Here is an 18,980-nt window from a genome sequence, read left to right on the forward strand (position 1 = left end):
GAGACTGAAAGAGTGTGGCATCTGCAAAAGACAAAGCAGATATTAGCAGATGTATCATTTGGGGGATTTTAGAGACAACAATAGATGGAACCAAATTAAGGAGAACTGTACATAGAAGAGTGGGGAGGAGGCTGCACAACTGTAAGTTCTTAGGGATAAACTCACAGGACCATTGAATCAGAGACACGAGAGACACGATTTTCATTAACTTCACAAATCATCTGAAAAAATTTTCAGTATCCATTGTGATCATACAGCTACTGCCAGAAAATTTCCAGTGAGAGAAAGGAAATTTGCCATCTCCCAAGAGGAAGAGAGCTCCAATTGTTAGAACTGTCTTCTTTATGAAGTTATCATTGTTCTCTTAAACTGATCTGTGTAGATGTATAAAGATTTTTAAATATATCATCCCACTTTAACACGTTGGATTGTAAGTGCCAAGAATAAGTTAATGCTTATGGCACTGCTCAGCAGAATACATCAGATGGTGACTGTCAATTCCAAGGAGCTCCTAACCCACGGCTCCAGACCCACTTCAGTCCAAAAGACTCCTAGAAATTGTGTCTGTTCAAACAAACGCTTTAACATCATGAGGCAAACTCATATCCAAACCTCTCCAGGCTGCTCTGAATTGGACTGGGTTTGGAATCATGCAAGACTACATTAGGGTTTCCCTGAAATGGAGTCTCATCTCAAGAAGTGGAAGATAAAAGCAGCCTTTGGCCAAACTATATCTGATGACAACATCAGATATATGGACTGCATAATTTCTCCTGCTGCAAGAAGAATGTGGTTCTACTAAGGACTCTGTTGGGGACTCTGAAACATGTCAGAGTTCATAGCATGTCACTTCCATTACTCTTCCACAACCGCAGAAAATAAACAAATTTCTACTTTAATTAAAAGAGAGGGTTTGGTTTTTTTTTTTCATTTTTATTCCTTAACTCTCGTCCATAAGGAGTCCCCACAGCATGGCATGGAAAATTCACTTGCTTCGCAATTTCAATTTCAATTCCTACTACTGAATCAACTATTCCCTAAACCATAGAAATAATTAGTTGTTGTCTACGGCCATGCCACCCCGAACACGCCCAATTTCATCTGATCTTGGAAGCTAAGCAGGGTCGGGCCTGGTTAGTACTTGGATGAGAGACCACCTAGGAATACCAGGTGCTGTAGATGTTTAAAAAGTAATAATAATAAATAAAAATAATTAGTTGTTGGGGAGAGAGAGGATCAAATATACCACAGTAGTCCCATCACAATCACATAAAGCAGGGTTTTTCAACCTCAGCACCACTGACATTTGGGGCCAGATAATTCTTTACTGTGGAGGATGTATCGTAGGATGTTTAGCAGCACCCCTGGCCTCTTCCTACTAGATGCCAGGAGCACTTTCCCTCTCCAGTCATGAAAATCACAAATACCAGCAGACATTGCCAAATATCCCCAGTCCCTGGTTGAGAACCAGTAGTATAAAGTCTTGGTTAAAACCTACTCTAGGCTCTATATTCCAGGCACATTTCTAAAGTGGTGGTGGCTACCATTTCTGGCTTACATCCACATAAAATCTGCTGTTTATTTCAATCTCTTTAGAGAAAAGTGTGAACACTCTGTTTCTTGACAAATGACTTTGATTATTAGGTTGTACCACAAAATGCATCAAAGTACAAAGACAGAGCTTTAGCTTCGCTGTCAAGACAACCGCTGCCTCTTCAAGCAAAAAGAAAATCAAAGACTTGTAGGATGCCAGTTGAGTCTGAACCTTAAGCCAAAGGCAAGTGCTGTGGCCACGAATGAGCACCTGGCGCTTCCCTGTGAGAGCTGAATGCTAAAGAAAATTGAGACTTCAAATGAGCTTCCACCTAACAAGCTGCAATTTTGTTTCATTGGGGGGAGAGTAGGGGATAAGTTATAGGAAGAAACCAGAGGAGAATTCAACATGACCCTCTATTTGCTAATTCAGCGAGGAGGATTTCAAGACAATCTTCAGAATGCGACAAGACAAAAGCGTCATTATCTGTAATTACTGCTTACCAGTAGCACGAATTGATAGCAAGCTTCCTCCGCCAATCTTACCCAGCCATTATGAGAAGAGGCGATTAAACTAATTAACAAATCAACTTTTCTGTGCAACATTGGGTTCAATAGCAGAAAATAATGAGAAAAAGCTAGTCATTCGAAGGGATGAAATGAGAGAAATCTGAAGTTAACAACAATATGGATAGGGAGCTGGAATAATTGACAAACGTATACATTTAACATTAGAAAATCTGATCGCATATTGGCAAATATTGGGCTATTTGTTTAAAGCTACAGTTTAAATGGAAGGCGCTTCATTTCATCATGAAAAACATATACAATTATAACAATCATGCACAACCCTGCATATGTGACACAAACAAATATAAAATAAAGCCTCATTACTAAGACGTCAGACTATCAAGAACCTCTGAAGTCTTGGTCATGAAAATTAACACAAAAAGGATTAGAAAAAGTCCTTTTGGCCAAAAAGTCGCATTACTCTATAGGAAGAATCAAAGAACTACTCTCAGATCCTTGCTGTTTTTGTACACCTCTCAACTCTCCTACTCTTGGGCACCACGTCTTATAGCCTGTCTCTGGCCTAATACATTTTATACATTATAGGTGCTCAATAAGCATCCTTAGCAGCATTGACTAATGTAGTGGTCACAACCACGTGTGGCTGTTGAACACTTGAAATGTGGCTAGTGCAACTGAAAAATTGAATGTTTAATTTTATTTAATTTTAATTCAGTTTAATTTTGAAACTGATAATCAATTTCTCATTGGGAAACTTTTAAACATGTTTAAAATAACTTGTACTTTTGCACATGTGAATCTACTTTTTCTACTGTAAACTTTATAAAATCTAAGTACAGAACAAGTATCTTTCAAAAATTTAGCATTAGACTGAGATGTGCTTAAAGAGTAAAATACACACCAGATTTCAAAGATTCGGTATGAAAAAAAAGGAATGTAAAATACATCATAATATTTGTATATTGATTACATGTTGAAATGATAATATTTTTAATACATTGGGGTTAAATAAAATAAAGATTATTTCACCTGATTCTTTTTGCTTTGTTTATTGTGACTACTAGAAGATTTTAAATTATCTGTTTGGCTCTTAGGACTGGTCTATAGAGTGAGTGAATGATACGCAACATATAGCAGCGTATCAGAAGCAGGAAGAGAATACTGACCGACAGCAACCAAAAATAACATCTACAACTAGAGAGAGGTTTTTTAAAAAAATCAACAAAGCAGTTACCTGGAAACATTTAAAGTAGTATCAGTATATAGTCCCACCTATTTCAGAGGTACCTAAACGTATCACAATTATTTATGTATTAACCACAAAACTCTTAACCACAAAAAAGGAAAAAAATCTTTTTTGCCTACTGTGTTTAAGAAGATATAATGATAAATCTTGTAAATGTTTTACTATTTAACAGTAAGTTCTATTTATCTAAATAGTTCACTAATACCTAATAACTCATTTAATTCCCACAATAATCTTAAGACATAGATACTATCATCGCCTTTCCCATTTCGTAAGTAAAGAAACTGGGACTTAGAGAGGTTAAGTAATTCATCAAGGTTACATATATTTACTACAGTATTCTATCATTGCTGTCAAAATTCTTTTCCAGTAGTCACATATATACTTGCTTGACCAAAGTGCTGCTCTCCTCTGTCTTTGAATATCGTCCTCTTTAATGGAGACTTGGCCTAGAGAAGTTTAGCCAGATCAACCCTGGGTATGAAAGTTCCACCAGATGTCATATATAGACCTCTATCAAGTTCTCAAATATTGGAAAAGTTCTGCTGATGGAGGGTCCATGAGGAGACTGACTTATAAAGTCTCTCTCTTAATTTCTGATTAGAAGTTGCTACAATTTCTAAAATTCTCTATGGTTCTTCAACATGGTGAATAATATCCTAGCAACGACTTAACAGTAATACATGAAGCCATGAACAATGACAATCTTCGCATTGCATTACCCATGATGATATATCAAAAGGAAAAACAAATACTGCGATTTTTTTTTTAGATAAGTAAAAATCATCTTTAATCTCTGTAGTTTTATTCAATTTATAAGAGGTTTCATATGATGAAAGTTTAGTGAGAATAAGATTTGCTAGGACACCTAAAAAGATGAAAGGTTGACTGGGAGTAGAGGTACAGGGTGAGAATTAAGAAGGCTAAATAATTAAGCAAACAAGTCGAATGAAGAGAATCAAGGGATCAGAAGGCAAAAGGCTACAAAAAGATCAAAGACTTAAACCCCATGTGAAATACAAAGGAAGTGAAACTGAGCAACTTAATAAAGAATTTGTTTAGAGGAGTAATAGCAGCATGCGTTTGAGAAAATGGAGCACTTTTTTTAAGTGTGAGTATTAACTATCATAATTTAGAACAAATTAATATATTCAGATCCCAGGTGTTATCATTTCAAGACAGAAAATTAAACATATGGAATCGAGATTCTTCGTTTTCATAAAAGGTAAATTGGAGCATCATCTCTTATTCAACCATTTTCTGTTTTTTACCTATTTGGTAATAAAAGAAGTGAGAATAGCTATTAAAAAGCTTTGTGGGTTATAGAATCCCCAAGATTCTGTTGATAGTGACCACTGTTCTGCCTTTTTCTATGGGTGCCTTGGGAAACATCATCCTATGTACCTGTAATTTTTTTTTCTGGTAACTTCAGGATCATGTCTCCCTTGTCAGGATGGAGAAAGGAGTCAAGTTTTTCTTTAATTTCATTAGGTCCTCACAGTGCAGGCAGACTATCTCAGAAGCTGATTAGTGATTTTTATCTGCTCTATTTTTCTAAGCAGGAGATGCAAAGGAAAGGAGCACTGGAGGCCTGTCAATTCTGGACACTCCATCTGAAGGCCTGGCTGTCATCATGAAGTTTTACCCAGCTTGCTTTGCAGGGCACCTAACCTGACCAGTGTCACTGAAGAACCAATACCTGAGACCCCAGCAAACACTGTGGCTTGAAGCAAGATCTGATATGACCAACAGCATACGTTGTTACCAAAGCCTTTGACAGAAAAGGCTGGAATCAGAAAAGATTACTTTATGGAAATTTTAATGTAAAGGGCCTTCAAACCTTTAACTGAAGTTTTCTTATCTTGAAATGGTGTCTTTCTCAAGATTATTTTTATTACATAACTTTTACTGATCTCCTTATGGTTTAGTCCCTTGGGAAACAACATGTACCATTAATATTGTATTATTTTTTCAGCTCCATTGTGTTTAAACCCTAAGAACAAGTTATTAAAGAGTCATGATAGCAACTGCAATTCCGAACAAACTTAACAAAAAAATCCACATATAGAGATGTGTTTGCATTTGATTTATTTTTTAGTGCTTATAAATATTCTAATTCCTTTTCATCTTGTTTCTTTTAAATAAGCTTTGGACCTTCAAAAAGAATATACTTTTTTTGCATTCATTTGAACATCTTTTCTGGTTCAGAACTTGTCTCAAGGGAAAACCTTGAAAGAAAATTAAAACTTCTTTTTAAAGCCCACAGCAATTTATTAATATTTTAAAGCTTTTCAATACAGTTATATTCACAAATTGGATTTGCACTGTTTGATATAAAACAATTGTTTTATTCCCACTTCAAGTGCTTCACTGTTTTCAAGCTTGTTAATTAAATGTTTTATTTTAAAAAATACTGCACAAGTTTCTCAAAACTTCATCTGCACCTGCTCCATAAATGAAAAGATGTCCTTGGAACAACTCCAGTTTATTAAGTGGAAAGCCATTTATTTCACACAAGAATTCAGTCTTTTACCTGTAAGCTTTAACATGAGTTACTATGCATTATATTCTTTCACCTTTCATTTGCTGTCAATTAATACAAGCATTTTTAGTATGTAGAGGGGGAAAAAAAGACATGTTTGGAATGTCACTTCCATTGCCTAAATGCTCCTATGTGTGTGCTCAACTGACATCTCTGTAAAGCTATTTGGTGGTTTTATCTTTCGGCCTAGCCCTTTTGGTCTTTCCCCATCATCCTTTTTCCCAATAAGATTGTGTAGTGTGATCTGATGAGATACATGGATTGTGTGGAGCAGTAAAACTGCAACAACAACTCAGAAATTTCTATATCAGAGCTCAAATTATTAAAATGCTTCCTAGCATAGAAAAGAAATGAGAAATACCAGATCTTATAGGACCACAAATACCTTTTTCGTTCTTGCCAGAAGCCTTTGAAATTATTAAGATTAAACATCACTGTGGACAAGTTTTCAGTGAATGAATTATGTTAACAGATTAATTTAAGATGTCCAAATATCACAATTACAGTGTCCGTCTACACTTGCTTAGCAAAGAAGGCTCGTAGCTTCTACAAGCTGCCAAGACTCAAGATTGTCAATGATATATTGTTTTAAAAAAGTAAATTACAAAATCATGTAAGGTACATTTGCATTTATGTAAAAACCACATACGTCCATTAATATGAGAAAAGGAGGTCTGGAAGGTAACAGAATAAAGCAATAACATTGTTTTTCACCAGGTAGGCGATACGGCGATAGGTGATATTTTAATTGTCTTCGTTTTATTAGTTTGAACTCTCTGATTTTTCTGCAGTAAATATGTGCTTCTTTTCTGATTTAAAAGGGTGAAGTTTATAAAAATATTTTTTAAAGATGTGTTGGACTGGGTTGTATCAAAGACAAAGAGTGAATAATAGAAAAAATATCTCTTTAATTATCAACTGAATCAATTAAATAAATCAAGAAAATATATTTTTGGAAGATATGACTGTTATTTAATAGCTTTAAAGATATTTTGACAATTATAAAAATTGTATTATAAAGTTTTTAAGAGTATGAAAATATGTCTCATATATCTTCCTTTCTTTTCTTGATGTCATTAGCAACTGATATTGTTTTATAACTGTTTTTGTTTGTTTGTGTTTTACTTGCTAATCCAAGCCTCTGAATCCAACCAGACTCCCCAATATCTCTTCATTTCCTCTACTTCTACATAAGCTAAAGGAAATCAGGCCTTTTAAAAATATATATATATATATATTCTATCTCAAAGATAGATACATTTTTCCCTTAATAAAGGGTGATATTTTCTTAAAATTAAGAAAAAAACTACACGTGGTCTCCCTGCACTACTCAAGGTGGTACTCTTAGCACAAGGTGGGTCTCTATATCAAAAATATACTTCCCAAAGGGAGATAGAGATTGTTTGGTTTGGTTGGTTTAGTTTTTACATTTTAAATTTTTTTTAATTTTTTGTTGAAAAACAATATAAAATGAAATTTACTATATAACCAGTAGGGTTAAAAATATTCTCAATAGATTTCCAGAACTTTTCCATCTTGCAAACCAAACTCTATACCCTTTAAACAACAACTTTCTATTTTTCCTCCCCCCAGCCATTGGTAACCACCATTTTACTTTTTTTCTATGAATTTGACCACTTAACATAACACACATATATATATATATATATGGAATCATAAAGTATTTTTCTTTTTGTGACTAGCTTACTTTATTTAGCATTTGTACTCAAGATTCATTCTTCTTGTCACATGCGACAATACTATATATTACCCCACATATCGATATTATTTCATGTGAAAAAGAAAATATTAGAAAGAATTTAATAAAGATACTACAGTATATGATAACTGAACATATTAAATACAAAAATAAAATGGCAACTATTTAGCTACAGATAATAAATCTATTGTTTTAGAAAAGAGAAAAGACTTTTTTAATTAAAAGAAAATTTTTAATTAAAAGAAAAATTATTCTATTATTGCTCTTGCAATGTATAGACAGTAGACATGTAACCACCTGATGCTATCACTAAAACAGAAAAGAAAGTTCTATTTTATTTTGTTCTCTTCAATTTCCTGCCTTTTTTTTCCTAAGGACAGTTCATAAAAGAGGAAATAACCAATAAAGCCAAAATCAATGGGAAAGAAACATACATGTATATATATATTGTTTATTATTATCTACCAATCAGAAGAATTGTAGGTAAGTAGAAAGTGTTGGTTTAAAGTGATCGTGTTTTTTGATCAAGAACCACTTCTCCCTGTACTGGCGGATTTCCACTGGTTTGCCTGAATTCTGTTTGCTTGCACTGGGTCTGACAGGTGATGAACATGCCAGCTGGTTTCCAGAGCAATACACTCCCTGGTCTGAAGAAGGCCTGTGAGAGGCCATGTCATAAAACAGCTGCCTCTATCTCCCCAACCAGCCAGAAATAAGCTAAGCAGAACAAAACCTTGAATAAAAAAAACTCGACTTTTCATGCAAGGACAAAAGGTGGTTATTAGGCATACCAGGAAGGTTCTTTTATAGCTGGTAATTACATATAAATTGGGGGCAAATAATAAGAAAAAATTATTTCCCTCTTCATTCGCTTAAAAATGTGATTTCTGCAGTCATTATATAATTACTGGTATTTTTCAGTAACATTATTAGAAATAAATGGGCTACTGTTTCTGAAATTATCATAAAGATAAAAATACTGAAACTTCCTTATTAGAACTGGTTGTTGAGTAGGTGGAAAGGGAAAATGGTTCGTTTCTCTCAAATTCCATACTGAACTTTCTTGTATAACAAAAGGGATAGATCTGCCATTTTTCACCTTTAAAAAAATGATAATTTCCTCTAATTTCCCACATATTCTTTCAAGCCCTTCATCTTGCTTAAATTCTACCTTCAAACTTCTTGTTCTTTATTAGTGCTGACCTGTAAAGAAAACTCCCCTAGAATCTAAGATCCCACTGTTATATGCTTCCCAGACAACATAATAGTAAAGAAAAAAATAGGAAACAGTCTTGGTTTTACTTTCTAAGCTACTTTGAGGGCTTAAGCAGAGTCATACTCAACAAAAGTATAAAGCAGTCATTTGTTTTCTCACCTCTTTCAACATTTTTCTTCCTTTACCTTTTACTCCCTCAATAGTACTTATCCTTTGAGATCCCCACATAAAAACCTGAACCAAGCCAAAGGTACATACATCACCTGCACCCATGGAAATCTCTTTCCCTCATATCCAAGCTAATAATCCCATGTTCCATTCCCAGCTACCTGTTCCAGACCTAGCTATGGAGACAATGGGTGGGAAGCGCTAATGATAAGATGAGCAAATTCCTGCTAATATGTTCATTAATGTGCTGGTCTTTGCTCCTCTCATCCTCACATCCAAATAACATCATACCTTAACCTGGTTACAATTTACTAGTCTAGACAAGGCCCTTCAGGGAGAATACCACTGTTGGGGGTGTCAGACACTGTAGCTGGAAAAGAGGAAAATATTTTCATCAGGCCGACCTTTCAGCTCTTCTCAAATCATACCACGCAAACATCAAAACCATGCCAGGGCATAAAGCTGACATTGTTTATAATTGTCATGACCTCGAAAGTTTACAGCTAAGGAAGGAAGAAATCTCCCTCTGAAATTCTGATTTCAAGCTATTTCTCAAAGCGGAGTCAGAATTAAAGAAGCCAAATTACAGCTGTGCCAAAAATTTAGCCATAGCCCAAGCCTAGGGGAAGTGTGAGTGAATTGGCTAATGCAACCAGCTCCAGAGACCTGAGGTTTAAAAGTTAACAGAAGAACCAACAAATGCAGAGGAAATGGTGGAATTAGAACACTCTTTTGCACTCTTAATGAAAAGAGTGGACTAAGCAAGTTTTCATCAATGGCTGCCAAAACCATTAGCTGAAAAAATAATGACTATACCTGAATCTAATAATCTTAACATCACTAAAAGTGGAGCATGCACACCTTACATGCCTCCTGATATGACACATTAAAAAGTACAAGCATCACCTACCAAGTATGCTTGCCCTGTCCCCCAAATCGAAACACTGACCCCTAATCTAATCAATCTTCTAGATGTAACTACCAGTTTACATAAAATATGAGGGGGTAGAGGAATGTGTTAAATAATACAATGTGTTAAAGGACACAATCAGACAGAAGGCAGATACAGAATTTGGGAAATTATAAAAGACAAATGACCTGATTTCTTCAACAAATAAAAGTGATGGACGTGTGGGGTGGGGAGGGTGGAAGGAAGAGAACCATCATAAATGTGAAAGGACTTTAAAACATAAATCAAAGCAATCAGCGGACCTCGTTTAGATCCAAATTCAAAGAAACTTAACTGTAAAAAGACATTCTTAAGACAACTGGAGAATTTCAACATGAAGTGGGTAGTAGATATTAGGGAATAACACATTTCTTTCAGGAGTAAAGTATTAAGAGGAGAACTGATACAATGCTTGAAATTTAAAATACCTAAGCAAAAGCAAATGACATACGATTGATAAAACATCAGGAGGCTCATTTTACCATTCCCTCTACTTTGGGAAATTTTAGAAAACTTCTATGGTAAGTGTTGTTTGGTTTGATCTTTACAAAAGTTGCAGGACAGCCTTGATAACTATATTAGGTAGTCATAACCCTCATCATCGATTTTTTAAGGGCCTGATTTAATTCAGAAGATTCAGCTAATCGAAAGAAGAGACAATTCTTTGCACAAACCGTAGAGAAGGTAAATGGGCAATTCAGCCAGGTATTTAGCAGCTGGCAACACCAAACAGAGTAGGGAGGGTTGTGTGAAATCTTGGGACCTTCTACAGCTGGCTTGACAAAGACAACGAGCCAAAGTTCCTCACCCGAGCACAGACCTGCTGGCTGGTTTCCCACTCCTCCTTGCCAGCTGGCTCCAAGGGTCTAAGAGCCTGTGCCCCAAGGTCCCAGGAGCAGAGGGCGGGGAAAAAAGAGACAGCTCTACTTACAGATGGAGCCGACCATCTCTGAGCCAGCTGTCCTCCTTCTCCTAGGGCTCCATGCAAGAGGCCTGGAGGGCTGACAGCCCGTTACTCACTGGCCAGCACGGGAACACTCACCACGATGGCACCAGTCAATCTCCACCCAGTAGTGAACAATCCCACTGGACTGGGCAGATTTATCAAGTTATTTCATTTTTGAAAAGAAAATGTAAACTGAGAAAAATTTGAATGTGAACTGGGTACTAGATATAAGGAATTATTAACTTCGCTTGATATGATTATGTTACTATGGTTATGGAAGAAAATATTCTTGATTTTAAGCTATTAAGGGACATATGTCATGATAACAATAATGTAGTTTAAAATATGTCAGCAATAAAAAATAGCGAAATGTTAACAATTACTAAATAATGTCACATAATTAGACTTGCTAGAGGAAAATCAAAAAAGGCAATGTAGTATACATGAGAATATGCATAAGCCCAGTACAACTACTTTCATGTTTTGTATATTACTTTCCAGTCTTTATCTAAACAAATACATATGCTTCAGTAACTGAAATCATAATGGACAATTATTTTTATTCAGCTTCTCTCACTTAATATTTTTAAAGTTTTCTTCTGTTTTATCTTAATAATTATTTTAATATAACTTCATAATAGTGATGCTCTCTAAACAATAACCATGCCTTAGTTCTGAATACTTAAGTTGCTTTTTTTTGCTATAAGATTTAATGCTGCAGTGAAAAACCATGTGCATATAGCTAGATGCTTTTGTTAAGTTGCTAAATTGTTTCTCTAGAATAAACTCTCAGAAATACAAGTTCTGAGCAACATTTTTTCACATTGCTGGATAAATGACTGTAGTAACATCAGCAAAATGTACTCACATCAATTTCAGAACATTATTAGCATTTCTTTAAATTTTTATCTAATTTTTGTATTTAAAATATTTTAATGTGCATATCTTTGATTTCGACAAGAGAACACAGTTGCATACCTTTACCAGAAACTCAGTTAATTCTTATCATTTTCCATTTAGTTACTGAAATCATGAAGCTTTCTCATAAATTGTAATAAGCTATTTATATTGCTATTACCTTCTATTATTAGCAAAACTAATGTAAAACTATTTTCCTTAGAAAAATATATATAATTGTTATCTTTATTTTAATTTACCTGAATTTTGTTTTTGTGAAGGGAGAACATAACCTTTTGTTATTTTTATATTCAAATGTATCAGTCTTCTTTGTCTCTTTCTTAAGCTGTATTTCTCAACAAAACAGAACACCTCTAAGATCATCTTAACCTAAGGTGCATTTGCTAATAGCCCATTCATTTAGTGTGATACTACAGAACACTTTATAACTGTCCTATCCTTACTCTTTCTCACACTCCCCCTCCCAATCGCAAAACCCTATTAAATTACCTCATAGATACTTAACTCTATCCTCTCCTCTCCATTTCTATTTTGTCATCTGTCAACCGAAATGCTGAATGCAACTGCCTCTTAAATGATCTCCCTGCTTTCTAAATGTTCCTCTTGCAATGCAAATTCTCTGTGTGTGCAGTTTTAAACCTTCCAGAGGCCCTCCCTTTTTGGCCCCTGCACAATTCTCCAGTCTCTTAAAAACAATCAGCCAACCAGCTTTGAATGTTTACCCCGTGCTAAGCACTTTGCAAACATTACTTCAACTGACCTTCACAAGAACTTTTTAAATAAAATGCTGTTGTTTCCATTCTACAGATGAGTAGACTGAGGTACATAGAGGTTGTTATTTGACTACATTCCCACAGCTAGGAAGAATCAGAGCCATGATGCAAACTTGGCTCTGCCTAATTCCTAGCTAAAAGATGATTAAGGCTCAGAAAGCAAAGCTATGTACCCATCATCTAAGTCTAATGTTTGAGCAAATATCTAGGCTGGGGACCACAGCTAGCAATGAAAGGAAAAGCTGAGAAGTTGATGTTTCTTCTCTCTATCCTGAGCCCTGTCAGATCAGCTGTGCCCTTATCTGAGTACAAAGATCCAGATTCAAATTTTATCTCAGGACATTTAACATCTCAGTGATAAGCATCTCACCTTAACTCTCAAACCATCTCCTAGGGCATAAAATGGAAATGCTTCTAAGTGAATTAAAAATCTAGAGATTATTAAATGATGAGATACATTAATAATGACAAAATGTCAGAAACACATGCAGCCCCATGTAATAAATTCAACAACTATTTTAAGATTATAGAGGTCTTCTTACAAAATACATGTCATTCTATTTACATCAAACACAGAAAACTCATTTACAAGTGAATGTCATTTTCATCTTTGTTCCATGGCCAAGTGCATCTCATTTGCATTCGTTTGTTTCCCTACTGGAGTGCTGGCCACTGTGCTACAGCTGGTGTGGGTTATGCTCTGTACCTGCTACTTACCACAGGCCCACACCCAATCATCCAGCTATAGATCTGGATCATAATCCCAAAGATGAGTTTAGATAAGGTGCTTTTAAGTAATATGCATCATAAGAAAATCCAAATTTGATGGTAGTGTTCATAGGAAAGAATTTTAAAAATTCAAATACATATGCACACAAATACATTTTCCATGTTAGCCTAACATTAGGATTTCTATGTTGCCTTGGCTGGAGAAGCACAGTTCTACAGCTAAGGTTTCCCATGGATTCTTCACCAAATTCCCAAAAGAACAAAAGAATGGGATGGAGGCCCCATTGTTGTCTCCTTTATACAGAATATGGTCAAGAGCTGAAGGTAACTCTGAGCTTTGCAAACACAAGAGAAAAAGCAAGTGGAGCAATCAGCCAATTATCCATCTCCTAGAAGTTAATCTGATTCTGACGTTATCCCGGCCAGCTCAGAGTTTTCACCAACCATCTCTCCACTATAATCAGAGCAGTGATACCTTCCAAAAATATCTGCACTCCACATACAAAATCCCTTAGCACAAGTTATTCATTGAAGTACTCTTTATAGAAAACAAACCAAATGTCCACCAACAAAGAAACTGGTTAAATAATCTATGTATGTACATAATAGAATACTATACAGCAGTAAAAGAAAATAAGAATAAGAAGCTCTCTTTGGACTACTATGGAAAGACTTCTAGGGTATATAATTACATATATGTATATGTCTGTGTATATACATATACGTGCGTGTGTGTGTGTGTGTGTGTGTGTGTGTGTGTATCCATTCTTGGGTGTTTATACTTACAAAAAGAAACGCTGGAAGTATAGAAACTAAAATAAGTGGTTACAAAGTACAGATTCAGATTTTGTAGATTCTGACAGTCATAGGATTTGGGGGGACCACTTTAAGAAAAAGAAGGCAAAATTAGGTATAGGTCATGGAAGGAACTCGTGCCAGTGAACTTCACAATAAATCCACCTCTGGAAATTACCTCTAACTAGACAAGAGTGGACAGAAATGAGATGGAATTAATATTCCTAAATATAAACTTATTTATACAGTTATTGTCTTTGAACATTTGAGTATATTACCTATTTAAAAAGTAAAATTAATTTTTTTTTAAATTCCAGGCTCTAGCTGTTCAAGGTCTCACTCCTTCTCCACCTTCTTTTATTCTATTCCAACCTTCTTGTTTGGTTTGGTTTGGTTTCATTCTGCTGCCCGGTATGTACTGGGATTCTGCCTCAGCCTGTCTCTTTCCGGATGATAATGTGTCTGGCATCTTATTTTGATATTGTCTCTGTATTTCTCTCTTTCTGATCACCCTCAGCTCTACCATCAGTAGTGCAGTTTTAGGACAATATTTATAGTTGGCTGTGCAACATAAACTTCATTTCCCTTACTTGTAAAATAGGTTGTTATAAAGATTAAATGAGATACTGAAGATATGATGAAATGAGGGCTGTCAAGGAAACCTCAAGGCAACGCTGTTCTTTCTTATTTTGAGAAGAATATTGTCCAATATAGCATGAAGTCCCTAACTACTAATTCAAGACAATAATAAACAAATTGATTTAGGAAACAAACATAGGGCACAGTATATGTACAAACGCCTATAAATGGCAAAGCCAGTACTCTGAGACATTTCAGCATGTTAGCTTTAAATATTTCAGAAAGTATACATATCACCCCCCAATGTATTTTTTTTCTACATCTTCTCGTTGCCAAAGTATTCATTCTCCATCTTTCTGAAAATCATAAATAAGCTTATAAAATGTGACATCCTACATTGACTTATTTCTCATTGGATTGACTTCTACCATACCTGAAAGCATTTTGTTGCTCACAGATGTGTTCTGCTGTGGTCCAGTGCACTCAAATGAGCTTAAACCTGACCAGGTCATGTTTCCATTTACCTTCAGGTGATAATTCAGGAATCAACTGCTCAGTGTCCAGTATCTTATCTTTCTGCCAGTTGTCAGGGATTCAAAAAAACAACAACAACAAAAAAAAAGATTAAAAACTATCTTTAACCTTCAATTTGTTCTTATATAAAGCCATCTCTCCACTATATCTCCTATCACATAAGACATTTCTACCTAAGGCTTTCTACACAAATAACTGGAATTGAGTGTCTTCCACTCGAATACAACTTGCCATGGAAAATTGGAATTTAAATAATTTTCTACTTAAAGTAACTTCAGGAACATTACTGTACTGCCAACATTAAGAATAGGAAATGTGTATCTGCAGCCATTTTCTACCATATGGAATTATACAAAAGAATATTTAGATAGAAAAAAGGTAGAAAATACTCATGATATTTGGATGTCTAATATATTTTATTTTTAATAGTTTCCTTGCTCTACATGAAAACGTTCTTCTTAAGCTACCTAATTTTGATTACCAAAAATCTGTCTTTATGCTATCACTTTTATATTCTTTAATAACCTGTGCTTTAGTTTTTATCTATTTACATAAAAAGCTAAAATTTAAACAAAATACATCGTACTTGAAATAAAATCAGTGTCTTCAAAGGGTTTACATACATATGTACAGTCCATCCAACATCTATCCCTTTTTGAAGGGACTTCGGATGGTTAACAAACCAAGGCATTAACAAGTTGTCTGTCTACAACCTGTTACACCTAATTTGAATTAAACTACAGTCGCAGAAGACAGAAGCGCTGCTTTATCTTTTGTACGAAGGTCACCCAGCCCAGAGCGAGCGCTACGCTCCTTCTGGAATTAAACACTTTGGCCCGCCGTCTGTTGAGTCCTCCCCTTCACAACTCACACCTGGGTGGCCAAGGGTCAAGTCTGACCTCCCGATGACGCCAGCGCCTCTGCTCCGTTCCCGTTGAGGAAGCGGCAGATGGCGAGGGGCGATGCTCTGGTGCCTCAGCTCCCGACCAGAGCAGGGCAGGAGCACTTAAATAAAGACTAGTTGGGCGCCTGGAACTCCTTCGGCTTCCCCTGGTGCCCGGGACCAGAGGAGAGTGGTTCCTGCGTCTCCCTCCCGTCCAGGGCTCGCGGAGGGACTGTACGCCTAAACGCTGGGAGGCTTCCACACCTCTGCCGCAACCCAGAATCGGTAAACTTCCGTTCCCAGAGAGAGCGAAGCCGTGAGTCTCAAGGGCACCACACGCGCTGGCTGACGCCGCAGCACCCGCCCAACCAGCGACACCGCCACTGGGCAGGGGTTCCCACGAGGCAGCACCTGCCCAGATCTTCGCGCGCGGCGAGCCCGCCACCAATAGCAATCCTGCCTCCAAAAGAGGAGCCAACGAAAGAGCTCGGATTAAAGAGGCACAGCCAATCACCGCACTCTCGGCTCTGGCACCCACCAGCACAAGCACCACCGCGGCTCCTGCAGCTACCCTGAACAGCAGTTCTAACCTAGGGCCCTGCCGCCACTCTCCTCCTTGCCTCAGAGTCAAGACGGTAAACAAACTTTCCCCAGAGTAACCTTGAGGAATGGCAGCTCTTGCCAAATGCTCCCCTCTCTGCTGGGATCCGGAGGGGAGACATACGGGCGTTCACCGCTGTAGCATTCTTCTGCTTAAACTCTCCACTCATCGTACAGCCTAGCATTTAAAGAAATGAGTGAAAAGAGACGAATGGCATTATTCTCCCGGTTCACTTAACCGCTAAGAACCGTTTGAACCCGGTGTCTGAGCTCAAAATGGAAAGATGGCTTGATAAGGAGTCTGAAGAAGTCTCTCTTTAGTAAAATGGAGAAAGGCCTTTATTTACTGAAGTTGGTACAAGTTTGTCCGGGGCTAGAAGTGAACCAAGGAGGGAGCGAGTAGCCTGGAAAAAGACGCTATGCTTATAAAAGGGTGGCAACCCTTATCTTATTCGTTGATATCTTCAAGATGAAACCATGAAGAGTTGCTAGAGTTATTTTAATACAGTCTTGCAAGTATAAGAAGTTTCAGTCACCGACAGACCGCATGTAGCATATGCCTCTGTGGTCCGTAATATAATGGATTATAATCAAAAAGTTTGAAAGAAAAGATTGGCCCCTACCTTCCAGGTGTTGAATTTACTGCTAGCTCGGAGTGGTTTAAATAGAGGAGAAGGCTCAGCAAGCTGTCTACCCAGTGGCTGAGACTAGGACCAACAGTTGGTGAGGAAGGGAGAAGCAGGCTGGGAAGGAGAGAAGCCAAAGAGCCCATCCCCACCCCCCACCAGACCCTGCACACAGGCACATACACTCATATGCACAAACTCACTTCTCTTCCCTTCCTTTTTTCTTCCCTCCCAGCCCAGTTCCAATCTTCCAATCTCTCCCTCTCTCCTCTCTCTCTCTCTTTCTCTCTCTCTCTCTCTCTCCCCGCCCCCCCACACCAACCCCCTCTCCTTTTTACTAGTTCCCATCATGACCTTTATCTCTTTGGTTCTCTTCTCTCTCTCCTTTCTTCCCTCCCTCCTCCTGATGTCTACTCTCCCTCAGAGGATGCCTCCCTCTGCAGGCCTCCCCCCGCCCCCCCGCACCCCGCCTCCCCACCAAAGTGCCCACAGATGGATGGGCACAAACACCCTTTATCTTTTACCTGTACCTTTTCTATGTTTAGATATGTTTAATACACAAATATTTATCATTGTGTTACAATTGCCTACAATATTCAGTATAGTAACATGCTGTATAGACTTGTAGCCTAGTAGCAACAGGCTGTACCATATAGCCTAGGTGTATAGTAGGCTATATCATCTAGGTTTGTGTAAGTACACTTGATGTTGTCCTCACAATGATAAAATCATCTAACAATGCATTTCTCCAAAAGTATCTCCAGAAGTTAAGCAGTGCATGACTGTATTCTTTGACAGCTTACTATTTGTTAGGCTTGATTCTAAGAAGTTTACCTGTATTAACTCATTCAGTCTTCACAACTACCCTGTTGCTTATTTCAACCTATTTAATAGATGAGGAAATTGAAGCAGTAGAGAGATTGGCCCAAGATGCCAAGCAAGTACATAGTGGAAGCAAGCCTAGAACCATGTCTTTCTGATTTATTTAGGTTAGCAAACATTTTAGCATCCAAATTAACTAGGCCCAAACGATCTAGAGTCCTTCCTTTCTAAAAGGCATGAATCCTCCTATCTTTTTAAAAATCTTTTGGTACAAAATATTCAGTTAAAATCGCAGAGACTTCCAGTGGCTTTAGCATAACCATCAAACTTAGGTCATCAGAATGAGAAGGATCGAGGGTCAGGGTGGGAGTAAAGAAAAAGGGATAGGAAACTGAAAGAAATAATCTGAGAAACACTACTTCAACTGAGCCATTTAAAATAAGTAATATTATTGTTACTGATTGTATATCAGTAATCTTACTTCAACATTAAAATAAATCATTGCATTAATTTCGTTTGAGAATATGCACATCCATGGACACATCTACAGATTACCTGAGGTAATTTATAAAGAATTACAAACAACCTGTGATTAATAGCCTTTTAAATCTATGTTCAATTTTCATTCTTTATAACATACAGATATCAGTTTATGAAGGGGAAAACAGAAAGCTACGGGGGTTGTTCATTTTATTAAATCTTTATCAATTCTGAATGTGTTTTCTTTGACCAAACTATTTTTAATTTATCTCTTTAAAGGCTATTTTCACACAAAACAACAAGAGTTTTAGGACTTAGTGTTGAGCTAGGAAATGAGAGAAGGAAACAAGATTATTAAAGTTGATAAAACATTCCTATGTTTCAAATCTG

At 36.8% G+C, this 18,980-nt stretch overlaps 1 pseudogene; it reads left to right on the forward strand.

The window, feature by feature from the left end:
• The first annotated feature begins 1,063 nt into the window (after positions 1-1,063).
• LOC111740128 lies at positions 1,064-1,182 on the forward strand (annotated as a pseudogene).
• Positions 1,183-18,980: the final 17,798 nt, after the last annotated feature.

Source organism: Pteropus vampyrus, unplaced genomic scaffold (assembly GCF_000151845.1).
Source record: "Pteropus vampyrus isolate Shadow unplaced genomic scaffold, Pvam_2.0 Scaffold58, whole genome shotgun sequence".
NCBI classification, from domain to species: domain Eukaryota; kingdom Metazoa; phylum Chordata; class Mammalia; order Chiroptera; family Pteropodidae; genus Pteropus; species Pteropus vampyrus.